The 27734-nt window shown below is 40.8% G+C and overlaps 2 non-coding genes across 2 annotated transcripts; both read left to right on the plus strand.

The window, feature by feature from the left end:
- Positions 1–15018: 15018 nt before the first annotated feature.
- On the plus strand, positions 15019–15206 carry LOC122666342. Its single transcript, XR_006333535.1, has one exon. It is a non-coding gene; the product is annotated as a U2 spliceosomal RNA (small nuclear RNA).
- A 5539-nt stretch (positions 15207–20745) lies between these two features.
- On the plus strand, positions 20746–20907 carry LOC122666460. Its single transcript, XR_006333645.1, has one exon. It is a non-coding gene; the product is annotated as a U1 spliceosomal RNA (small nuclear RNA).
- Positions 20908–27734: the final 6827 nt, after the last annotated feature.

Consider the following 27734-nt stretch of genomic DNA (forward strand, 5'->3'; position numbering starts at 1 on the left):
TTTTTTCTGGTAAGTGATTTCAAAAGTTTACAAATATAAAGAAAAGCTAAAAATACATCCAGGCAAACAAGACTATGTTATTCTATAGCACTTAATCACATTCCTCATCCAAGAATCCGAGCATAGCATTAACAGACTCAAATCCAGTGACCCATTTCACTAAGGATTGTGAATTGTGATTCAAGACAAAAAGAAATTCAAAGTTTTAAAGTTCAAACCCACAGTGACACAGTATAAACTATAAACAGAGGTTTGGAGTTTAGAAGAGAACATTATTAATTCCAACTCACAAAAGTATAAGGACTGAATTTAATCTTGCTTTCATTCTTTAATCTTTACTAATCAACCCCAAACCCTAAATGCAAAATTCATTGTTACACATTGCCTGAGATCTTTAAGCTTCAATCTTTCTAACAGCCCAAGAACTTTGATACGTCCAAATTTACAAAAAAATGAAGAACAACAGGATAATGTCGGACCGGGATAGAGCCACTGCGATAACGACACGAGCTCCGACAGAGGGGTCGATAACATATCTGAGTGTGGGACATAGGAACCGATGTCTGGGATGGGAAAACAGACATCCCAGCCACTAAAAATGCCAAGTGAGACCCAATGTTTTCTCTGATCGTTGGAAGAAAGGAAAGTATTATTGGTGTTTTACCATAACCTTTATTTTCTTACTTAGAATCTGCTCTTGGTTGTCATTTTTAAATTCTACTATGATAATACCAGCTTCTTGAGGGCACTTCCACTAAAATTTTATGAAATTTCCCCCGCCATGCAAATTCCTCAGTTGTAGGATCCTACATTTCTCCATCATCTTACATCACACCCACCACACTAGAACATTGGATGCCATCTGGGTAATTGTCAACCGTCTAACCAAGATAGCCCACTTCATCCCAATCAAGGTGATGTTCTCAATGGATAAATTGGCCAAATTGTATGTGGACAAGGTTGTGCGCTTCCATGGTGTCCCAGTTAGCATTATCTCCGACCGCGATCCCAGATTTACATCCAAGTTTTGGGGTGGATTTCAATAGGTCATGGGCACGCTATTGAACTTCAACACAATTTTCTACCCGCAATCAAATGGACAGTCGAAGAGGACTATTCAGACCTTGGAGGACATGCTTAGGGCCTGTGTCATAGACCTAAAGGGCAACTAGTATGAGCACATTCGCTCATAGAGTTCGCTTATAACAATAGCTATTAAGCTACTATAGGCATGGCACCATTTGAGGCACAATATGGTAAGAAGTGTCGGACACCTCTATACTGGGATGAGGTCGGTGAATGACAAATCCTAGGCCCAGAGTTAATTGAAGCCACTTGTGAGAAAGTAGATTTCATTACAAGCAGAATCAAGGCAGCACAATTCAAACAGAAGAGTTATGTCGACTTGAAGCCAAAGGATCTAGAGTTTGATATTGAATAACGTGTTCTTACGTGTGTTACCAACTAAGGGAGTAATACGATTAAGTAAGAAGGGCAAGTTGAGCCCCCAATTTATTGGACCATATGAGATCCTAGCTAGGATCGGACTAGTGGCTTACAGGTTGGCAATACCCTCGTTACTAGCAGGAGTTTATGATGTTATACACGTGTCTATGCTACGAAAGTACATACTCGACATGACCCATGTTTTGACTCAAAATTCACTTGAGCTTGTCTTAACTTTGATATGATTTATGAGGAGATACCTGTGGAAATCATGGACCGTAAAGAGCATAACCTCCATAATTGCACCGCCTCATAAGTAAAAGTACGGTGGAGCAACTACTTGGAGCAAGAAGCATCTTGGGAACGAGAAAAGGAGATGCGGTCGAAATACCCTCACCTTTTCGACTCTCCGGGTATACCAAATCTGTCCTAGGGGAATGTTACATCTGGACCCCAAACCTTAACTAAATTTGGACTTGTGTTTAGGTACAGTCTCTACAACTGTCAACACTAGTGATCTTGGACGTCATCAGTGATTCCAGTTGATTGATGGTAAGCACATCAACCTTGATGTTTGGGCATACAATTTAACATGTTGGACACCACACATTATGGTTCTCAATCATCAATCAAATACCCTTGAAGGTGGGTGGATAGACTAGGGAAAAACCTAGCTGAACCAAGCTACAATCAGTAGCCGATTGATCACAACCGACAGTGATCAGCTGACAATTTTGACAGCTCAGTTATGTGATGATGTGGTTGTGGGACCCAATATTTTTGGTACGCCCTAATTCCCGAACCACCAGAATCTGTGATCAGAGCGTATAAATACGCTCTCGCACTACCGCCAAGATCACAGATGCAGTAGTTAAGCTAACTCATCCACACCGCACAAGACATGAATAATCAGGAGAGAATATAATATAATTAAATCAGAGTAACGGAAACTAAATGATAATATAATAACATAACGGTCAATGTTTATCCCTGTTCAATAATCCACTACAACATACTCGGAACCATGATGACATCTCATCAGGACTTATGTATTACATAGTATATACAAAATACATTCTTCATGACGGGATCAAAATAATGAAATAGTTAGTATCCAAAAGTAATATCCAATAAGTAATATACAAAAGAAGTAAACATCCAAAAAGGGGCCACCGGCCTAATCTCTCAAGAAGCTACTCTCCTAAGTGGCAAGTCTCACAGTAGCAATCTGGTCCATGCTCCCCTTCCTCAGGGGTCCACCAATCCTCACCACTGTCGCCCTCAGGGGCCATGGGCTCCGAGCCGCTTGGCTCCACCAAACCTGCATCATAATCTAAAAAGAAGTTTTCACGAGGGGTGAGCTCCACTGAGCCCAATGAGTAAATCGAATCATGCAAAGGGTTCAAATATGCATGGATGATAATGTTATGATGCATGAAACAATGATTACATGTGCACCTAACTCTAACCTCTAAGTCAGGTATAGCACTACTGCAACGCCCTAGGTAGCATCCCCGGCCCTCCATCTCTCACAAGCGGATGGCCTATTCGGCGATGTCAAACCCGAGTTACGTAGGGAGCCTGCTAGTCCCGATCCCAGTCCTCGATCGGACTCGCCGGTCCCAGTACCTCAACCGAAATTGCTGGTTTACCCAGCAAACCCCCAAGGTTAACCCCACTGCCACGGTTTCGGTCCTCGATCGGAATCGCTGATCCTAGTCTTGAATCGGAATCGCTGGTTTCCCCATGGGGGATTATCCAACGCATAAACCCCTATTGGTAAGGGTCGTAGCACCGGGTATAGTATCATCCTAACCAGCATACATCTAATGCATATTAAGGTATGTACACATGTAGGCCAGAGGGTCGAGTCCATAGTCCCTCCATGTTGGGCTCGCTATCCTCTCGTGCCCTCTAACTTACACGTGTACATTATCCACCTACCAAAGAAATGCCTAAGTCAGGTATAGTACTAGTGTAATGCCCTAGGTAGCATCCCCGGCCCTCCATCTCTCACACGCGGATGGCCTATCCGACGATGTCAAACCCAAGTTACGCAGGGAGCCTGTCGGTCCCGGTCCTCAATCGGACTCGCCGGTCCCAGTACCTCAACTAGAATCGCTAGTTTACCCAACAAACCCCCAAGGTTAACCCCACTGCCACGGTTCTAGTCCTCGATCGGAATCTCCGATCCTAGAATCGCTGGTTTCCCCGTGGGGGATCATCCAACATGTAAACCCCTGTTGAAGAGGGTCCTAGCACTAGGTACGCAATGCCTAGCCAACAACACCTACTGCCTAGTGGTGTACAAAAACTATAACATATGCATTCCACAATAATCAAATCGCACAATATTGTCATTTGCAATATACATCACTATACTCTCAATCAAATGTCACATCATAACAGTAATTGAAAGTAAAGTGCATCCTAGTGTCTACACTCAACATGGAAGAGTCTCCATTATTAAATAATAGATTTCCGACAAGTAAACATACATGTATGTGTATGACAATCATATAATGAAATACAAGTAGGTTTGGGTATCCGATTTCCTCACCTTGGGATTCGGTTCAATAGAGCCGTGAGTGATCCAGCACACTAAAACGTGAGTCGACCCCCATGTTTGGGTGCCCTAGATGCACAAAAAGACACACAAGAGACTAGTGCTAAGGTCCCCAAAAGGGTAGGAATCAATAGGGGTTTAAAAGTATAAAAATTGTAAAACGGTAGGAACAAATTGGTAAAACGGTGGATGCATTTCTGGACTGTTCCTACCGTTTTCTCCTATTGTTTTTCACCGAGAGAAAAAGGTAGGAAGGCAGGGCTTAAAAATGTAGGAAGGCACCTGGGTTGCTCCTACCGTTTTAGCCCGACTGTATCTACCTTTTTACATAAACAAGTTTAAAATGAATGTTTGGCTTGGGGCTTTGGTTTCATGGCCCAAATGGGTATGTTTTAGGGTTATGCCATTCAATAATGGCCAAGAATGCTACCCTAATCTAGGGTTTTAGATATTTACCATCAAGAGGTTTTATAAACCCAATCTTACACAAGAGATGGGTGATAGATTGGAATCATTGAACCCTAGCTCATGTATCCTTGAGTTAGAGTTAGCATTGATAGCTTAGGTCACTAAATGGGGAGGATGGAAGCCTTTACTTACCATATCAAGGGGATTTTAGCACCTTCTATTAATGGTCTCTCCAAAAGGTTGGTGAAGCCGTTAATGGTAGGACACCATTCAAGATCCAAGAATGTATGGGTTAATGGAGATGAGGGAAATGACAGTGGTTAGGTGAGGAACTTACCAAGTGGGGTTGGTGAGTGAGTGAATCCTCCTCCCTTCCTCTCTTCCTTCTTCCTCTCCTTCTTTCTCTTCTTCTCTTCTTCTCTTCTTTTCTCCCCAAATCAATTTTGGTTTAGTGTGAGATGGGAATAGTGATTTTTGGCCTTATCTATCCCAAAAGGTCCCCAGGGCATGATTGGCTGGGTGTTGGTCCTTAGGCCTAAATGCTCTAGGGTCTATTTGGTTGGACACCAAACCATAGTTCATGTTCAAGTTATTGGGCCTCAACTTTATGAAGCCCACAGGCCATCTCCATCTTTAATTAAAGGGGTGCTACACACCCAAGCCCAATCAATTATCTATATATAATATTATTTATACTATAATTGGAGCATAAGAATAATGGCTTACTCCCAGTCGTCGTAAAGCGGTACATCGAATCGGGCCGGGCCCCGCGAGTCCGCCTGCGGAGGGTACGCCAAGAACACTCCTTTGTTGATAAATCTCCCACTGTCCTTGTCAATGAAACTATCCTCGACGACCTCCCCCGTCTCAAAGTTAACGACCTTGTGGGACGGTTTGAGTATCATTGCCCATAGCTCCCTGGAGTACACCGCCGCCGATTCTACACAGGTTTAACCAGACCGGTTAGACTGGGCTTTAAATTGGGGTTTGGGCATGGATTTAACAATTTTGGGGATTGATCCCTCACCTTTGTGACCCCCTATGCCCATGATCCATGCCCAAGATAGAGATAAGGTGATGGACCCACTTGGGCTTAAATGGGATTTAATGTAGTTTAAAATTTGGGAAACACCATGCCAAACAGGCCTCAAGTGCCTGGGTCTATAAATAGGGGAGTGACATCACTTCTCCACTTATTTCATACCAAGTTGGGGAAAAGAAACTGGAGAAGGAAGGAAGAAGAGCATGGAAAAAGGAAGGAGTTCAATCACTAGCAAATTATTGCAAGATCTAGAGTTGTGGGTGAGCTCCTCATCCCTTCTCCCACATTTTCACTTAGGAACTAATCTTGGAATCTCTCCTAATTGTTGTAGTTCTGTAGAAATATATTAATCTCTCTGTATATCTATACTTTAGGGTTTATTTGTGAGATTTATACTCTCCTATAAATTTTATAGCTTAAGGTTGCTAAATCCCGCAATGTTTTACTATTTTCCCCAACTTGAAACCCTATTTGATTGCCATTGACCAATGGAATAGTCTTAGAACCTCCAAGGATGGTTCCCCCTAATTGCAGGTTGATTTATTGAACTAATTTGAGGGTAAAGTGCATGAACTGTCAAGCCATTGGCCATTGGAGGAGGTAGAACCAACCTAAGACTGAGATTAGCCCACAGGGAGAGCCAGTTGATCACAATCGATTGACCAGTTTGACCTAAGGTAATCAGCCGGCTGCTCTGTGGCCGAAAACCCTAAGCTTCTACCTAATCTACCGTCAGGATTGGGTGGCCAGCTGGTTGTCACCAACTGGTTGGATCAACTTTGACTTTGCATAGGGTTGTACAATGGGACCTGTGGATGACCCTTTGAGGGGCATTTTGAGGGGTATTTTGGGGATATTAATGATACTTTTTCACATTTGAACATAGGGTAGAAACAAGACACCTTGTGAGAGCAAATCGCGATGTGTTTGGGATTTTCTACCAGGGATCTTCACTAAGTCAATGGACAAGGTGAGTGGGTTTGGTTTGATTTAATTTACAGAGTGTTTTTAAATTAGATAACTTGTTGTAAGTCGCATACATGTGCATTTATTTTTAATGATTGCTATAATATGAAATGTTTATGTTAAATTATTGTTATTATGTTACTTATGTTGTTAGTTATATTTCTTTGTTTGACATGTGAATTGATTATGTATGATTAAACCCGATGTGGCCGAGGGAGGATTCTGGTATCGAGGTTGTCATGTCATGTTGTATTTATTCATGCCATTTGCATTAGAAATACTTATTATGTTAGGACTTGAAAATGGGTTTGCAGTGTGACCGATGGTGGATACCGGTACCCCATTCGCCATACTATGTTGTATGGTGTGTGAATGTTTAAGGAGATAGGTGGGTAATGTAACCAAAGGGAATTCTGGTACTGTTTTTGCCAGCCTTGAATATTTGCATATGCATATAACCAATTGTTCATGATAGAAATGTATGCCGATAGAATAAACAAATCCTGTGCCACAGCCCCTTACCAACAGGGGGATAGGTGTTGGATAACCCATTATGATAGGTTTGATAAGATTATTCTGAGATATCATATCTACTATACAATGTGATTGTTGTTAGAGGTGGACCGAGCCCGGGTGACCGATGTTCGATTCCAGGACCGTGGCACTAGAACGGAGTTATTGGGGTTTGTTGGGTGACCCATGTTGCATTCGGTGACCAGTTGACGATTCTGGGACCAAGGATACTACCCTTTGGGTTGTAGTGGCACTTAACCAATGACTTAATTGTATTGTTAGGTTATTAATAAAAATGTCATGCATTCATTCATTTCATGGACTGTTTGTGATTGCTTGCATGTTCCATCCCCTCACTAGGCTTATTAAATCTCACATCACGTGTGTGCCTTTATTTTAGATAATGATGCAGATCTGATGGACACATTGAGCACGGATGTAGCTGTCCCCTCCATGGAGATGGAAAGAGATTGGTGGGTTCCAATGCCCGATGAGCATGAGCCAAGATGCGCCTGTGATGGTTGTGCTTACGGAGCACCGTGACCATGGTTCTTTTTGGATATTTTGGATATTTGGACCTGTGGATTGTATATATTGGGATATGTAATTAATGGTTATGTCTTGGTACTTTAAATTTTGGGATAATACTGTTAAACTACTTTTATCACCTTAGTTAACCCTTATATATGATCCATCATTATTATATTGTTTCTGTTATTATTTGTTGAATTGGTTTATGATGTGTGGGTTGTGAGCCTAGAACACTGCACGTACGAATCCTGGTAGGCCTAGTTGAATATTTGCAAATATCCAGTCACATCGCCAGTCTAGTGAGGGCGGAGTGTGATATCTCTTGATTACAGTAAATTTGGCCATTATACTTGATTGAGCCTATCTAGAGTTAAACCCAACCAAAGTTATTGTTCTTATTCTGGGATTTGATTTAATTTAGAATTTCTCATTTGGTGAAATTTAATTTCATTTTGTGTTATTTAATCTAATTGTTTGATCACTCCTATCTTCTCTAGGATATCCCTACTATTTTTTTATTGCTTGACAAAATTTCTCCTTCGTTTGAGAAGGTTTAATTTCTGATTTGGATTTGCATGGGATCTTGTTCGGAAAGTGTTTATTTTTAACATAGGGTTCTTCCTACCTATCCCCACCACTAGCCGTTTGCTTTTGGTGCTCAAAAGAAAGAAAGGTAATATTCCTCACATGTTATGGTTATATGTGATTATCTTTCCTATATATATGCACTAGAATGAGACAACCATATGACACCTTGAGTGTCCAGAATGCGTCCGCATGGCCGTCCCAAAGTCTTGTTCAAATAGGGGATCATCTCTTATCTTCTTGCAGTGCATTATTTTTTTTTCCCTTTAACTTTTGGAAGCTAAATTGAATAGTTTGTTATATTTGCTACATTTTTCAAGATGTTTGTCTCGAGGGACGACTGGCCTAAGTTTACAGTTTTAAATTTTTGTTTGCAGGTCTCTCTTATTAGTTCTCACTATTGGCATTAGAATATTCAACCATCTTTTCCTCCTCAAAGGCTGAGAAATTGGATGAGCAACTGTCGTTCATCATAGACCCCCAAAAGCATGCATTTTTGAACCTTCATCTTGTCATCAATCAGAGGTAAGACTTTGAGAAAACCAGAATGGAGTACTGGTAATTATTGGAACAAGACTCTATATAGAGAACCAGACTCATTTAGGGGCATGAATGTGCCCAAATTATAAGGGACTCTGAAGGTAGAGTTTTCTCTCCAAGGGGTGGATAATAACAGACCTTGTATCCTAGCTAGATTCCAAAGGTTCCTCATAGACATGGAAGCAACCGAGTGAGTGCCTGAACTAGTGGTTAAGAGAAACTCTAGAGATGATGATTGAGTTCTCTCTCTAATGAGAGAAACCCTAATGAATATGATGTATTATATATGAAATAATGTTATGTTATAACCCTTGAATGAAGTAATATTTACATTAGATGCCACAAACCTAAGTCACATCTGACTCATGTAATATCCTAATATCCCCCCATAAACTGAGCCAGAAACACAGGCCCAATTTGACACAAATACGAGCTAAATCCTTCTGTGCAAGGGGCTTGGTGAAGACGTCAGCCAACTGCCGATGGGAAGGAACAAATCGAGTTATAAGAGACCCAAGAGCCACCTTCTCATGAACAAAGGGATAATCTACCTAGATGTGTTTAGTGCAGGCATGAAGAACGGGATTAACAATCATATGAAGTGCATTAAGGTTATCTCAAAATAGCAAGGCAGGTCACGTCTGAGAGACACCAATGTGGTGAAGAAAAAAAGATAACCAAGTCAATTCGGCTGCGGTAGAGGACATAGCACGGTATTCAGCCTCTGTGCTAGAACAGGCAATAGTCGGTTGCTTCTTGGTACTCCAAGAGATACAATTGAAGCCAAGAAATGTACAAAAACCAGCCGTTGAATGTCACGTGACTGGACAGCCCACCCAACTAAAATCTGAGAAGGCAAATAAATTGAGAGTACTATCACGCACAATGCGAAGACCCCGATCAAGTGTACCACACACATACTGAAGTATACGTTTAACCATACCAAAATGTGCCACTGTGGGTGAATGCATATATTGGCAAATAGAGTTAACAACAAAAGAGAAATCCGGACGTGTCATAGTCAAATAAAGTAATGCCCCAACAACACTCCTATACAATGTAACATCCAGAAAAGGTGCATTCAAGCCCAAATCCGGCCGAGCTGCCATAGGATTAGCAGTGGGCTTGATGTCAACCATGTGAGCCCCGCGCAGTATGTAGGTAGCATACTTAGACTAAGATAAGAACGGACCCTGAGATGTAGTGGATACCTCAATACCAAGAAAATAATGGAACAGGCCCAAGTCCTTCATAGCGAATCGAGAACCCAACATAGTAATGAAATGCTCCAAAAAACCCGAATCATTGCCCGTAAGAACAATGTCATCAACGTAAAGTAAGAGAACCAAAATATGACCATCACAATGATAAACAAACATGGAAGAATCGGAAGAGCTACAAAAGAAGCCATACTTAATGAGAAAATTTCTAAATCGATCGAACCAAGCGTGAGGTGTCAGACGAAGACCATGTAAGGCACATTCCAAGTGACAAACACCATGGGGCTGTAGGGAATCAATTAACCCAGGGGGTTGACTCATAAAGACCGGTGTGGTCAAAAAATCGTGTAGAAACGTGTTTTTGACATCTATATACAGTATAGGCCAGCGAAGCACAGTCGCAATAGACAAAATCAAACGTATAGAACAGGGTTTGATCACAGGACTAAAGGTCTCAACAAAATCCACGCCCTCCTGTTGAGTAAAACCTTTAGCCACCAAGCAGGCCTTTAGGTGCTCCAAAGAACATCAGCTTTGAGCTTGGATTTAAAAATCCATTTCTAGCTAACAATATTCATAGATGGTGTATAAGGAACCAATGTCCAAGTCTAATTTTGGGCTAAGGCAGTCATCTCCTCTAGCATAGCAGCCTTCCAACTCGGATGACAAAGAGTTGCCTTCACACTCGTAGGTTCAGAAGGAATAGAGGATAGAGTAAGGGCATACTTAGGATTAGCTTTTTGAACCCTAGCACGACTAGGAGTAATCATTAAATGAGAAGAACTAGTAACATTATCAACAAGAATAGGAGGAGGAACAGGAGACACTTGAGCAGCAGGAGACAAGGGAGACGAAGGAATAGAAGACAAGGGCAACATTGAAGCCTGCGGAGGAGCAGCAAAAAGTGAGAGCAAAGGGCTTGAACCTAAGCCAAAGAGCTAGGCCCAAAACCTGAAGGAGGTGAAGTAAGAGCCGGAGGCGGTGAGGTTGGAATGGATGTAGGAACCAAAACATCTAACCCAGATGGCTCCTTAGAAAACCAAGACTTATTTGGAGGAGAACCAGCACCTATATCATCCTAAGAAGGCGGGGATAGCCATCGTTCAAAAGTGCAAACATCACAAGACACAGAAGCATACATGGGAATAGATGAAGAGGGCTTCTGGAAAGAAAAGAGGCACTCGTTAAATATCACATGCCGTGAAAAGTAAACATGTCCAATAGATTGATGAAGACAAAGATACCCGTTATGCTTATCACTGTAGCCCAAGAAAACACAGGGTAAAGAACGAGGAGTTAATTTATGAGCTGCATAATCATGCAAGTATGGATAGCATCGTGTTCCAAAAATCCTCAATACAAAGTAATCAGGTTGTTTGTGGAGTAAGACATGGAAGGGGCAGTCCATCTTTGAAACTTGGGAAGGCAATCGATTGATCGAGAACACAACTAAGGAGAAGGCCTCCACCCAAAAACTATAAGGAACCGAAGCAGTATACATCATTGCCAATCCCAACTCGACAACATGCTTGTGCTTTCTCTCAGCCACACTGTTCTGCTTTGGTGTACCAGGACAAGAGACGTGATTCACAATGCCACACTGTCGGAGATGAGATAAAAAGCCTTATTTGAAAACTCACCCCTGCCATCACACTAAAATTCCTTGATCTTGGTATTAAACTGTCGTTCAACCATTGATTGGAACTCTAGAAAGACATGAAAAAAATCAGATTTCCTCTTAAGAGGGAACAACCAAGTATAGTGAGAAAAATCATCAATGAGAATGACATAGTATTGAAAATGTTGTATACTATCTATAGGGGCCTTGCCCCACAAATCACAATGTATATGATCTCAAGGGGTAGAACATTGAGTAAAAGAGTTGATAAATGGAAGTTTTCTACTCTTACTAAGCTGACAACTAGAACACAAATGGGTAGAATTCTTAGTAACAGAAATCAAACCCCTATTACGAAGGTAATTGGTGATACGGCCTTGAGGGTGGCCAAGTCTTTGGTGCCAAATGTCCTCAGTAGCAGATTGAAACCGAGAAGAAAAAAATGACAGAAGATGCTGATCAGTATAGGGCTGAGCTCCAAATTGAGCATCAAAGGTATAAAGGCCTCCACAGTTACTCCCTAATGCCAAAATATTCTTTGTTTGAAGATCCTTTACCCCAAAACTAGTGTTATCAAATTCAAAAGAACAAGGGTAATCATGAGTAAGTTGAGAGACCGATAATAAGCTTTTCTTGATAGAAGGAACTAAAAGAACATTCTTCAAAGGTAGAGAAGTATCACCAGCAACAATACTACTATCACCAACATGAGTAATGGGAAGTTGAAGTCCATTTCCTACCATGATAATATTTGAACCCTTATAAGGAGTTAAAGAATGGAGTATACCTGGTGAATCAGTTACATGTGTGGTAGCCCTTGTAACAGGGAACCATACTGAATCTTGAGAGTTCCCCAGATGCAGAGCAGTAAAGGCATGAGGTATGTCATCGGGCTGATTACTATTAACAAAATGACAATAGCACTTGAGGGCACCATAACCAAGCTTATGGCAGATTTGACATTTGATGGTTGGGCAAAAAGAATTGGTAGAACCCTTCAAACCTTGCTGGGAAGCATGAGAAGTAGAACCTCTATTCTCTTTGTCATCAGAGAAAGATAATCTAGAATTTTGGATAAAACCACAACCACGGGAAGTAAAATAACCATGTCTCCCTCTTCTGTGAGGTGATCACTCCCCAAATTTAGGAGTCTTTTCTCCAACAAAAACAAGATGAGGATTGGGAGCATCAGAATGATTCCCTAGATTGCGCAATTCATGACTCTGTAAAAGTGGAATCAACTCTTGATAGCTCGGTACAGGGGGTTTCAACATTGTGGTTGCAAAATTCTCATAAACAGAACCAAGATTCGTAAGCAAGAGAAAAACCTTGCGTTGATCTGGCACAGGTTTCCCTATGGAATTGTTGATCGCATACACGTTTGAACTCAATCAAATAAGAAGAAAGAGTGGGGGAATCGGTCTTTCTTCAAGAAATGTAACTTTGACAACAACTCAAACTCATGAGCTTCAGACGCTTGTGAGAAGGCATCAGCAAGGCTGATGCACAGATCTGATGTTGATTTGACTCCTACACCAAGGCCAAGAACATCTTCAGAGAGGGTTCCGATACCAGGAGAGAGTGGTCTATGGTCAGCAACAAGGAAAGGTGGTCGTAGATCACTGACCCGCAACGGTGGTCTACGATCAGTTAGGGCGCTAATCCAGCAAGCCAAGCCTTCACTAACCAATTTGTTCGAATCCATGACAAATAGTCTGGAATCATGATCGCCTTTCCATCTGAAGTTTCTATTTCACGATTTGATGGTAGACACTCACCATTAATGAAGCCAAGTAGATCTTAACTCTCAATCAGCGACAACATCTACGTTTCCCAGAGAAAAAAGTTATTCTAGGTGAGCTTGATGGTCACGAAGTTTGTTACGTTGAGAGTGCTTGGATAGGGAAACGCCATGGACGAATTGAAGATCACCATCATCAGCTACAATCGTGGGAAGTTTGATCTGAGCTGCTTTGATACCATAAGAGAAACTCTAGAGATGATGACTGAGTTCTCTCTAATGAGAGAAACCCTAAAGAATAATAATATTATGTTACAACCCTTGAATGAAGTAATATTTACATTTGATGCCACAGACCTAAGTCACACCTAACTCATGTAATGGCCTAATAGTGGTCAGATCAGCAGGATAGGCTCCAAGGCTGATAGGTTAGGGTGGAGTAAAAGTTCCAATCACTTTGAACATTAATCCCTTGGTCATGAAGTTCCACCTAGAAGGATTCACAGTTGTGGCATGTTTCACATAAAGGGAGCTGGTTGGAGTTTTCTTCCTTTAGAATAAAATCACTCAGTCATCACTGGGTTCACCATACTAATTGTTTGAAGTAGTTCTTCATTTCCTGATTTGGCTAGGCCATCTCAAATTGCTTGGTTTGATGTTCTTTTGGTATGTGGAGCTATTTGGCGAGAGGGGAAAGTTCTTCGAACAAGTGTTGTTTCCCTATCCATGGAAATGTGTACTTACCTCTTGTACTTGATGCAAGGAGACTAATACTATGTAGGACTTCTTAGACCTGTACAAGATATGATTGATAGATTCATGTTTTGAGTACCACAAATGGGCATCAACACTTTTTTCTTTGGGAAATGACGCGTGCATCCTCTTACTTTGCCTTAAGTGCAAATCGACCCAATGTTTCAAAAAATGAATGAGTACACCCCCTATACTTTCAAAACCATGCGAAACTAAATGTCTGTTAGGCATCCCACGTTAAGTGATGACATGGCGTTGAGAGTGGATATGAAATAACTTTTTTACCCTTATCTTCTATAGTAATATAATTTAACCTAGCCCTAAAACTCCACTTTGAGCTAATCTTTAAAAGTATTGACCATATTTTAATGCCTTTCCTTACATTTTCTGAAGGTTTTAGTTGTTAACGCTATTTTTTTTCTCAATACTTTTCAGATCATATAATGATCATGCATACGGGCTTATTTTATGATCCAGATTTCTTACTTTTATTCTTACTTTAAAATGGACAATAAAAAATGAGAGTAGGACTTAATAGAAATTAATTGTCTCTAGTCAGACATAAGTAGGTTAAGGGTGTTAATCGGTTCGGTTCGATTCAAACCGTTTAACTAAACGGTCTCAACTTTGAAACCATAACCGAATCATTCATTAAACGGATTCACGGTTTCGAGTTTGAACGGTTTGTTCGGTTTGATAAACGGTTTCTATTTTCTTTTGGCACATTTATGTACATTTAAGAGTGTTAAAAGGTTTATTCGGTTAAACGGTTCGGTTTGGTTCAAACCATTTAACTAAATGGCCTCAATTTTAAAACTATAATCAAACTATTTATTAAACGATTGCATGGTTTCCATTTAAATGGTTCGATTCGGTTCCGGTAAATGGTTCAATCTTTCAAGTAGGCATGGATGAGAACAACAGGTTTGATAGTATGTTAATAAGGAATTCAAAGGAAAATAGAAGTGAATGATACAGAGAATGCATAATCAGGGGAAGTGAATACTAACCCTATCCCAAATCGGCAAGAGAGGAAAAGGGATGTCAAGAGAGAGCTTATAAAAGGAAAACAGAGACAGTTGACAAAGCATACCTTTCTCGGCCTTTTGGCTAAGATCAAGTGTAGTATCTATTCTTATCAGTTTAATATCTAATACGTGGGTCGATATGATATTAAATTAATTTTTCTAAGGGGAAGTCCCATCACGGTAGCTTGTTGCCGGGGTCTTCAAGCGTCGCCCATGCATTGACTATTGCACGGGCCTGGCTTACCCCACCAATACAAAATTTAAAATTTACCTCAAAACATGCTTTGATCTAAGCTAAGCTCCTCGCATCTCGTAGAGCGTGAAAATAAGTACAGCCTCAGTCGTTGAAGATGTTTCTCTCAATTAACCTAGACAGGCAGTTACCACTTTTGCATCATTGAAGATGTTTCACTCAATTAACCCAGATAGGCAGTTACCCTTTGATTGGTCCTCCGCAACTTCCCTATATCCAGACTGTGCGACCTCCCTGCCACATCCCCGTTCCACCTGTTACCACTCTCCCTTCTTACTATTCAGATTAGGAGAAGGCATGAAGAAAGGTTGAGAGACAAGAAGAAGAACACAAGGTTTTACTTGGTTCGGTGGTAAATCACCTACGTCCAAGGATTCTCTACTTGAGAGAGAAGATTGTATTCACTCACTCTTCTTCACTTATTCTTACATTATTTAAATCCATTCTTGCCATAACCGATGGATTTATTTTAGGAATAGGATTAGAGTAAAACCCTTGATTTAGGTAAGAATAAAATCCTTGATTCTGGAGCTGATAATTAGGGGGGACATAGGAGACATATCTGCTCTCTTTCCTTGATATTTTGAATTATTTCCATTTAGGAAATTGGCATGTGTTTTGTGTGTAAGCTGAGCATTGGGAGAGGATAAGCCATGAGTCAGCATTGATTTGTTTTGAATTGTGTATCCTCTTTGTACCACGGTTCCATGGTCTTGATGACCATGGACCGATTTTGAATCTTCATGTGTTATAACACTCCCCCTCAAGCTCATGGGGTTGGAGACCACTTTGAGATTGCGTATGATGGTTGCAAATCATTGAGAGGACAGAGGTTTGGTGAACACATCGGCCAATTGATCTTTGGTGGATATGTACCGGACAGTTAGATCTCCCTTAGCAACTTTGTCCCGAACAAAGTGGAAGTCGATTTCCACATGCTTCGTCCTTGCAAGAAAGACCGGGTTTGCAGTTAGATAAGTTGCCCTGATGTTCTCACACCATAGAGTAGGGGCATGTGGTAAATATACTTGCAGTTCTTTGAGCAGGGTGGAGAAGGTTGTGAATGTATTGCTCTTGACACAAGACGATCCCATCAGTCATCCATTCAACGTTGATGTCCAAGAAGTTATTGAGTCTCCCCAAGTCTTTGATTGCAAAAGCCATGCCTACTTTGTGCAGAAATTGTTCGAGTAAGGCATCACTAGTCCCAGTTAGAATGATGTCATCCACATAAATCAAGATATTTATGGTCCCCATTGTCTATATTGAGATGAAGAGAGAGGTGTCGGTTTTTTAGGCCCTGAATCCATTTTCCAAAAGGAAGGAACTTAATTTTTCAAACCATGCTCTTGGGGCTTGTTTCAAGCCATACAAGGACTTGCGCAGCTTGCATACATGTGTTGGATATGTAGGGTCAATAAATCCTGGTGGCTGTTTCATATTGACATCCTCTTTGAGATCACCATGCAGAAACGCATTTTGCACATTGAGTTGCCGTACTGGCCATCCCTTAGAGATAGCTATGGCAAGCACCAACCAAATTGTTGTTGGTTTGATGACCGGACTGAAGGTTTCATTGTAATCAATCCCTTCTTGTTGATTATATCCTTTTGCTACCAAACGGGCCTTGTACCTGTCAAGTGAGCCATCGGCTTTTCTTTTTGTGCGAAAAACCCATTTGCAACTAACCACATTCATATCATTGCGTACGGGCACAAGCATCCAAGTTCCATTGTGCATTAACGCATTAAATTCATTGGCCATAGCTTCACGCCAGTGTGGTATTTTATTGGCCACCCCAAAACTAGTTGGTTCAAGATGTGGATCTTCAGAACTTTGAGTTGCAGAAAAAACCTTTGGCCTAATTGTGCCATCTCTGGTGCGAGTTACCATTGGGTGTTGAGGTGCATGGACCAGTGCTTGCTCAGTGGGTATGTGGTGGGAAGCTTGATTTTCTGTAGATGGTGATGGATTGTGAATTTTCGGAGATGGTGCTGGTAACTCTACATAAAGATCAATGGATGGTGTAGGTGTTGAGGTGATGGACTGAGCTGGAGATGGTTGTACTGCCATGGAAGGGTGTTGGGCTGATGGGTGTTGTTGAGGCATCCATTGTATTATGGGAGGTGGCCCTAAAATAGATGGGGTAGTTAGTGCAGAAGATGAATGTGAAATAGGTTCAAATGGGAACTTGGTTTCGTCAAACACAACATGACGAGAAATGAGAGGCTGGTTTCTCTTCTGATCATAGCAAATATAACCCCGATGTCGACTGCTGTAGCCGAGAAAAACATGCATAAAAGACCTAGACTCCAATTTGTTGTGGCTGTAAGGCCTTAATAGCAGGTAGCAAGCACACCCAAAGGTTCTCATGGTATTGTATTGAGGATGTATTCCATGCAATTTTAATAAAGGTGACTGATTTTGCAAAACTGGTGTGGGCATTCTATTTATGAGAAAGACTGCAGTAGAGAATGCATAGTGCCAGAAATGTCGTGGGATAGAGCTATGTGCCATTAGTAACAGACCTGTCTCAACAATATGTCTATACCTTCTTTCCACGGCCCCATTTTGTTCATGGGTATGAGGACATGAATCTATTCCCATTTCAATTAGGTATTTTGAGATTGACCAGAATTTGCCGCCCCAATCACTGTGAAATCTTTTATTTTCCGATCAAACATGTTCTCCACCAGAGTTTTGAATTTCTGAAAAACAGTTAGAGCTTCAGACTTCAAAGTAAGTGGATATAACCAGATATATTTACTGAAATCATCAAAAAAGCTAATATAATATCGATGCCCCTCTAATGAAGTAATTGGTGAAGGTCCCCATAAATCCGAGTAAATTAATTCAAGAGGTACAGTAGAAATTGTAGGGGATGGGGAAAAAGGCAGTCTATGACTTTTGCCTTGTTGACAAGCATCACAAATCACATAGTCCTTATCAAAAGTAACAAGTAGTTGAAATTTATTTAAAACAAAATGAACAATCCTAAGAGCTGGATGACCCATTCTATGGTGCCATTGATTTATTGACGCCCGTTCTCCAAGATGTGCAGATGGTCCTTTATTCTGTGCATTTTTATTCAAAACTATTTGGTAAAGACCATCTCTAGTTTGGCCCTGCAGCAAACATTTCCCTGTTCGCCGATCCTTCACATACACACAAGATGGGTGAAATTCAAATAGAACATTGTTGTCTTTAGTAAACTGAGCGACAGACAAAAAAATTTTTGAGATTAGCAGGACATGCAATATATCCTTAAACTTGAAGTTATTGCTTTTTGAATCAGTAAGTAAGGAAGATCCAATGTGTTTGATGGACAAACCTAATCCATCTCCAATTTGAACCTGCTCATTCCCCTTGTAAGGGGCTGCTATGTGAAGATTTTCCGGATACCACACATTGTCAGGCTGCTGGCCAAAATTATAGTCGGCATAATTTGCACTTGGTGGAGAGTTATAGGACTATGAATAAGCATGATTGTAATGATTGTAGCATTCAAGGGCTCGATGCCCTACTTTGTTGCAAATTTGACATTCAACAGTTGGTGGATTTGTACCATGATCCTTAGCCTGGGAAAGAGATCCAGATGTTTGACGCCCAAAATGATTGGATGGGTTACGATTAGGTGGATAACGACCACCTTGATACCTTCCTCGTCCTCCATTTTTGCCTCTATTGGCAGTGGGATAATTGGAACGACCACCACGGGTGTTCTTATTTGTTGCATAATTAGCATTTGGAGCAAACAAGTTGGGCAGGGTCTCATCATCTTTGAGACGGATTTCTTGGGTCAGCAACATGCCACGAAGATCATTGTATTGTAAAGGAGTTCGTTGGGTTGTGATTGCAGTCACAAACCCTTGATAAGCAGGGCCTAACCCTTCTAAAACTTGTAAACACAATTCCTCATCAGTTAGAGGCTTACTATACGCTGCCAATTGATCTGTGATTCTTTTGACAGCAAGGAGATATTGATGAATGGTTGAATTCCCACACTTGGTTTGGCGGAGCTGGTACCGTAGTTGCATGATTTGAGCGGTGGAAGCAGTGGAATAGAGTGCAGCCAATGTAGTCCAGATTTCATTGGAGGTTTTGCACCCCACAACTTGAGAATGGACAGGCTCAGTCAAGGTTGCAATGAGCCAACAAACCAGCATGGTGTCTTGGCATTTCCATGTAGTATACTCAGGATTGAGAGCAGCAGGTGCAGTGGCTGTGGCAGGAGTCATTTGCGTAGGACATGGAGTTGTGCCATCGACCAAGGAAAAGAGATCGCGACTTGTGAGCAGCGGTTCAACTTGGGATTTCCACAGCATGTAGTTTGAGTCAGATAGTTTTATGGTCATAAGATTGTTAAGGGTGGTGAGGGTGGGAAAAGGTCCCTTGTCGGCCTAAGCTTCTGATGCCATATTAAGATTAGGAGAAGACATGAAGAAAGGTTGAGAGACAAGAAGAAGAACACAAGGTTGTACTTGGTTCGGTGTTAAATCACCTACGTCCAAGGATTCTCTACTTGAGAGAGAAGATTGTACTGACTCACTCTTCTTCACTTATTCTTACATTATTCAAATCCATTCTTGCCATAACCGATGGATTTATTTTAGGGATAGGATTAGAATAAAACCCTTGATTTTGGTGAGAATAAAATCCTTGATTCTGGAGCTGATAATTAGGGGAAGACATAGGAGACATAACTGCTCTCTTTCCTTGATATTTTGACTTATTTCCAATTAGGAAATTGGCATGTGTTTTGTGTGAAAGCTTAGCATTGGATAAGCCATGAGTCAGCATTGACTTGTTTTGAATTGTGTATCCTCTTTGCACCACGGTTCCACGGTCTTGATGACCATAGACCGATTTTGAATCTTCATGTGTCATAACACTTACTATACTCTCTTCTCCGGCCCTATGTCCGCCCTTTGCCCCCATCCCCTTAGGTTTGTTCTGGTTTTCACAGTGGTGGTGTGACACTCTGCTTTGTTTTAGAGGCTTTTAACACCACCAATCATGCGGGGCCATCAATCTCCACAACAGAGTAGTTTGAGTTCTCCATGATCACAACTATTGGAGTTCTGTTCCTTGATTCATTAGCCCACCAAGCACAAAAATCCGATCTTGAAGCCATTTCGCTCCTTTGATTGATTAGAAACTCAGAGGACGAAACATTCTCCCAAACCAAGAAATGGAACCCTAATATGTTGAAAAATCTAATAAATGTTAAAACCCAGAAAGATTAGATCTCAAAACCAAGAAAATTATGAAAACCCATTTGAGCTTGCAATACCAAAAAGTAGATCCCATGTTAGAAATCTCAAGAACTCTAGTAAACTTTTTTTTCATTCCAGATCTAATGCTCCATAAGGAAAGCATAAAGAGAAGTTAAAGTTTTTTTTTTTTTGTTTTTTTTTTTAATGTAAATAAAAAAAACACATGAGTTATGTCTTTCTTTTAGTCCCACATCGATCGGTTGGTAAGGAAATGAAGCAAATAAAGCATATAAATAAGCGGTGGCTATAGCTTTTAAACATACTTACCTGGACGGGGTTTATGGGTGATCAAGAAGGCCCATTGCCTAGGTTGGTAACCTCCATTGCACTTGGGAGGGGTGCCTGCCTAACATCTTCCCAAGTGGGAGAGTGTACGTCATAATTTGTGGCAGAGGGGGATACGCGTTCGCGCGGCCCCTACCATTTCCATAAACTAAAGTCTTTTTAACACTTCTTATCTGAATGGACTCATTATGTCTTGTAAGAGTCTTCTGAAACCTTCAAATTCCTCGTCTAGCCCAGTCAGTTTCTAATGGGTCTGTAGTTGAAAAGAAGAAACACTCAAGTCTAGCATGTTTCTGTTCTGGAGGCAGGAGAAGGTGGACATGGCACTTGATCTTGTGGAAACAATATGGTAGAAGAAGGGTTTTGGGTCTTCTTATATTTTGGTATCGAATGTGTTGTTTGATTTACTTTGTGACAGGAAAGTTGGATGAGGCCCAGAAATGTTTTTTGCAGATGGTTGAGAATAGGCATTACCTCAAGTAAATGAAAAGAAGATTAAAGATTCGAACAGAGCCAACATATTCAGAATCACTGTCCTATTGAATTCAGATTTTTTTCTTTTTATATGGTCTAGGAAGGGCTGTGTATGAACTAACTGATTAAGAATCAAGCATTTAGGAACTTAGCTATCATTTGCTGTTGATTTTGGTGCAAGGGAGGGAGGCATGGAAGTAGAAGTAAGTTGTTCACTAAACTATGGGAGGCTTCTTCTTAATTAATTTATTATTATTTTAAATTTTATTAAGTGAAAAAGTGGAAAAGGTACCCACTTTTGACCATTATATTTGACAATTTCATCCTCTTACTTCATAGAGATCTTCATTAATGCATGCATGTTTGCATATGACATATAATAAGAGTCTAACTCATAACTCATATGATCCATATGATCTGTGAGTCAATATAAGTTGTAGACCAGATCAATTGTGTTCCATGGCTACTAGTGTGGTGGGTTTGATGTGGTATGATGGAGAAATGTAACTGAGTAACATGTATGGTGGTGGAAATTACCATAGAATTTTAGTGGAAGTGCCCTCAAGGAGCTGGTATTATCAGAGTAGAATTTAAATATGACAATCAAGAGCAGATTCCAAATAAGGAAATAAAGAGGGGATAGCTTCACTACTGACCCAAAGAGGGGAAAAGCCAATTTCTCAATGACTCAATTTGTTGAGGAGGTTTATGACCCCTCTCTTTTATTTATAAATTCCATAACAATCACTAAAGTAGGAAACCCCTGTGTATGATAGGAGGAATCCCTTATAACTTTAGTTTTGCTTCAAAGTTGAAGCTATTTTAAAACATTACAAAATAGAAATTAGCTACTTAATCTCGTATAGGACTTAAACCCCTAAAATTTGAGCTTATAGAATTGGACCACTATGTTAGAAAGTCTAACAACACTAAAATTCGTGGCTCATATAACCCATTGGACACTGAATATTAAAATATTAGTCTATTCTTGGTCCAATTTGATGGCTTGGTTTGCTGCTGGCCTTCTTGTTCTTTTGAACTGCATCACTTTCCTTTCTTCTTAAGATGAGAAATAATGTTGGGATGGGGCTGGAATCCATTTTGTGAGGACTTTTGATGTTGAGAAGATCCATTACATGGATTCTGTAGATTATATGGTGTCTCTAATAAGAAGGATCATCTCAATGTTTAGAAAAACTTTTTTAAGTTTGGGATGGTCAGGAGTCTCACTTGGCATTTTTGCTGTCCAGGACGCCTTTTTTCCCACCCCAGATCTCTATCCCGATGTCCCACAATCAAGACGGTCTGGACAACCATGCGACGCCATGAGTGTCCAGAAGACGTCTAGCATGGCCGTCCCAACGTCCTGTGCAAACAATGGATCATCTCTTACTTTAGCTTCATTGCTTTTATTCTGTAGTTACTGGGACCTTCAATTAGGTGTTCTTTGCGAAAGCTGAATTAAGTAGCTCTCGATATTTGCTAAAATTTTCAGGATGTTTTGTTCTGAAGTATGACTGGTTGGTGTTTGTAGTTTTAAATTTTCATTTACAGAATGGGAGCAGGTTGGTGTCTTCTTCCTTTAGAAGAAGAGAGCACTCTATAACCCCAAGGGGATAGCTTAGTTGGCAAGGGCCAGCACCTCACAGTTAAGAGTTCAAGATTTCAACTCTCCTTGGGGCTTACTTATCAAAATAAAAAACACCCAGTCTTCCCTTCATTCACCACACCAGTGGCACTCAGTCAGTAATGTAGCTTGAACTTAGTGACTTAGTCTGTTTGCTAGGTGGATCAAATAAAAATGGAATGTTACATGCATCATTTGAATGATAAGTTTAAATAATGAAATGTTACATTCATCAGTTGAATGTTAGTGTGTTTCCCCTCCCATTGGGTTCAGTGCAGCTCACACTCGTGGAAAACCCTTTTTAGATGATTGTGCAGGTGATGGACTACTTGTATACGAGTACGTGGATGATGATATTGATGGGTATGCAGGACAAGAACCCGAGGAACATGACGGGTCTAGCGTCTGTGATCTGTGTGCCTTTTCTTAGGCGGGCCTGATGCTTTTGCCGTTCTTTTGTTACTACTCTTTTTGTGTACATGATACTTTAGATATATAAATATTAACCTTTGGATGATTGTAAATAGCTTGTTTTGGGTTCTCCAACAACACCGATGTACATACGTTTATCACATGGTCCTCAACGGACTTCTTTGTATACATTTAATCTTACTTCCTTCTGCTACTTTAATTTCTTTACGGGGGTGTGCACTTGGTAATTGTGCAACATCGAGATTCTGGCTAGGTTGGGTGCAAAGTTACATTGATTCATACCATGCCTGGGTTGCCCAAGGCGGGGTGTGATAGGGCTCAAGTCCTTCATAGTGAACCGAGAACCCAACGTAGTAATGAAATACTCCAAAAAACTAATATCATTGCCCATAAGAACAATATCATCAACGTAAAGTAAGAGAACCAAAATATGATCATCACAATGATAAACAAACATAAAAGAATAGGAAGAGCTACAAAAGAAGCCACACTCAATGAGAAAAGGGCTAAATCGATCAAACCAAGCACGAGGTGCCTGACGAAGACCATATAAGGCACATTCCAAAGCGACAAACACCATGGGGCTGTAGGGGATCAATGAACCCAGGGGCTGACTCATAAAGACCGTTGTGGTCAAAAAACCATATAGAAATGCGTTTTTGACATCTAACTGCCCTATAGGCCAGTGAAGCACAGCCACAATAGACAAAACCAGATGTATAGAACCGGGTTTGATAACAGGACTAAAGGTCTCAATAAAATCCACGCCCTCCTATTGAGTAAAACCTTTAGCCACCAAGCGGCCCATTAGGCGCTCCAAAGAACCATCAGCTTTGAGCTTGGATTTAAAACTCCATTTGCAGCCGACAATATTCATAGATGGTGTATGAGGAACCAATGTCCAAGTCTGATTTTGGGCTAAGGCAGTCATCTCCTCTAGCATAATAGCCTTCCAAGCCGGTTGACGAAGAGCTGCCTTCACACTTGTTGGTTCAGAAGGAATAGAGGATAGAGTAAGGGCATACTTAGGATTAGGTTTTCGAACCCCAGCACGACTACGAGTAATCATTAAATGAGAAGAACAAGTAACATTATCAACATGGGCAGGAGGAGGAATAAGAGAAACTTGAGCAGTAGGGGACACAAGAGACGCAGGAACAGAAGACAAAGGCAACATTGAAGCCTGCGGAGGAGCAGCAATAGGCAAGAGCAAAGGGCTTGAACCTAAAGCCAAAGAGCAAGGCCCAAAACCTGAAGGAGGTGAAGTAAGTGCTGGAGGTGATGAGGTTGGAATGGGTGTAGGAGCCACAACATCTGACCCAGACGGCTCCTCAAAAAACCTGGACTCATTCGGAGGAGAACCAACATCAAAATCTTCCTGAGAAGGCGAAGATAGCCATTGTTCAAAAGTGCTAACATCACAAGACACAAAAGCATCCAAAGGAACAGATGAAGAGGGCTTCTGGAAAGGAAAGAGGTGCTCATCAAATATTGCATGTTGCGAAATGTAAACACTTCCAGTAGATCGATGAAGACAACGACACCCCTTATGCTTTTCACTGTAGCCCAAAAAAAACCTGGACTCATTCGGAGGAGAACCAACATCTAAATCTTCCTGAGAAGGCGGAGATAGCCATTGTTCAAAAGTGCTAACATCACAAGACACAAAAGCATCCAAGGGAACAGATGAAGAGGGCTTCTGGAAAGGAAAGAGGCGCTCATCAAATATCGCATGTTGCAAAATGTAAACACTTCCAGTAGATCGATGAAGACAACGACACCCCTTATGCTTATCACTGTAGCCCAAAAAAACATAGGGCAAAAAATGAGGAGTGAATTTATGAGCTGCATAATCACGCAAGTATGGATAGCATTGTGTCCCAAAAATCCTCACTACAGAGTAATCAGGTTGTTGTGGAGCAAAACATGGAGGGGGCAGTCCATCTGTAAAACCTTGGAAGGCAATCGATTGATCAAGAACACAACTAAGGAGAAGGCCTCCACTCAAAAAGTATAAGGATCCAAAGCAGTATACATCATTGCCAATACCAACACGACAACATGCCTATGCTTTCTCTTAGCCACACTATTCTGCTTCGGAGTACCATGGTAGGAGGCATGACTCACAATGCCACACTATCGGAGATGAGATAAAAAAAACCTTATCTAAAAACTCACCCCCGCCATCATACTGAAATTCCTTGATCTTGGTACTAAACTGTCGCTCAACCATTGATTGAAACTCTAGAAAGACATGAAAAAAAATTAGACTTCCTCTTAAGAGGGTACAACCAGGTATAGCGAGAAAAATCATCAATGAGAATGACATAGTATCGAAAATGTTGTATACTATCTATAGGGGCCTTGCCCCACAAACCAAAATGTATATGATCTGAAGGGGCATAACATTGAGTAAAAGAATTGATAAATGGAAGTTTTCTACTCTTACTAAAACTGATAACTAGAACACAAATGGGTAGAATTGTTAGTAACAAAAATTAAACCCCTAATACGAAGGCAATTGGTGATACGGCCTTGAGGGTGGCCAAGTCTTTGGTGCCAAATGTCCTCAGTAGTAGATTGAAACCAAGAAGAAAAGAATGCCATAAGATGTTGATCAGTATAGGGCTGAGCTCCAGATTGAGCATAAAAGGTGTAAAGGCCTCCACAGTTACTCCCTGATGCAAAAATATTCTGTGTTTGAAGATCCTTTACCACAAAACCAGTGTTATCAAATTCAAAAGAACAGGGGTAATCATGAGTAAGTTGAGAGACCAATTATAAGGTTTTTTTGATAGAAGGAACTAAAAGAACATTCTTCAAAGATAGAGAAGTATCACCAGTAACAATACTACTATCACCAACATGAGCAATGGGAAGTTGAAGTCCATTTCCTACCATGACAATACTTTTTTTTTTATTATGATAAAGAGAAGTTATAAATTAAAATAAGAGAAACATCTGTACATCATATAAAAAGGGAGGGGATGGAGTGTTGGTCCTAATACCATGACAGTACTTGAACCCTAATAAGGAGTTAAAGAATGGAGTATACTTGGTGAATCAGTTACATATGCGGTAGCCCCTGTAACAAGGAACCATTCTGATTCTTGAGAGTTCCCCAGATGAAGAGCAGTAAGGGCCTGAGGTATGTCATCAGGCTAATAACTATTATCAAAATGACTATAGCACTTGAGGGCACAATGACCAAGCTTATGGCAGATCCGACATTTGATGGTTGGGCGAAAATAATTGGTAGAACCCTTGTAACCTTGCTGGGAAACATGAGAAGTAGAACCTCTATTCTCTTTGTCATCAGAGAAAGACAATCTGGAATTTTGGATAAAACTGCGACCACAGGAAATAAAATAACCAGGTCTCCCTCTTCCGCGAGGTGATTTCCCCCCAAACTTAGGAGTCTTCTCTCCAACAAAAGCAAGATGAGGATTGGGAGCATCAAAATGATTCCCTCGGTTGCGCAATTCATGACTATGTTAAAGTGGAATCAACTCTTGATAGCTCAGTATAGGGGGTTTCAACATTGTGTGTTTTGTGTGTAAGCAGAACCAAGATTGGTGAGCAAGAAAAAAAGATTGTGCTGATCTGGCACAGATTTCCCTATGGAACTGAGTTGATCGCATACACACTTGAACTCAATCAAATAAGAAGAAAGAGTGGTGGAATCAGTCTTCTTCAAGAAATGTAACTCGGACAACAGCTCATACTCATGAGCTTCAGTTGCTTGTGAGAAGGCATCAGTAAGAGTGATCCATAGATTTGATGCTGATTTGACTCCTACAGCAAGGCCAAGAACATCTTCCAAGAGGGTTCCAGTATTAGGAGAGAGTGGTCTACGATCAGCAACAAGAAAAGGTTGGTCGTAGATCACTAACGCGCAACGGTGGTCTACGATCAGCTAGGGCACGAATCCAGCAAGCCTTCACTAACCGATTTGTTCGAATTCATGACAGATAGTCTAGATTCACGATCGTCTTTCCATCTAAAGTTTCTATTTCATGATTTGGTGGTAGGCACTCACCATTAATGAAGCCAAGTAGATCTTGACTCTCAATCAGCGATAGCATCTGCGTTTCCCAGAGAAGAAAGTTATTCTGTTTGACCTTGATGGTCACGAAGTTTGCTAAGTTGAGAGTGCTTGGATACGGAAACGCCATGGATGAACTAAAGATCACAATCATCAGCTACAATCGAGAGAATTTTGCTTTGAGATGCACTGATAACATAAGAGAAACTCTAGAGGTAACGATTGAGTTCTCTCTAATGAGAGAAACCCTAAAGAATATGATGAATTATATATGAAATAATGTAATATTTACATTTGATGCCATAGAAAGTCACACCGGACTCATGTACTATCCTAATAGTGGTTAGATCAGCAAGATAGGCTCTAAGGCTGATAGGTTAGGGTG

The sequence above is a fragment of the Telopea speciosissima genome, chromosome 6, assembly GCF_018873765.1.
Source record: "Telopea speciosissima isolate NSW1024214 ecotype Mountain lineage chromosome 6, Tspe_v1, whole genome shotgun sequence".
Classification (NCBI taxonomy): domain Eukaryota; kingdom Viridiplantae; phylum Streptophyta; class Magnoliopsida; order Proteales; family Proteaceae; genus Telopea; species Telopea speciosissima.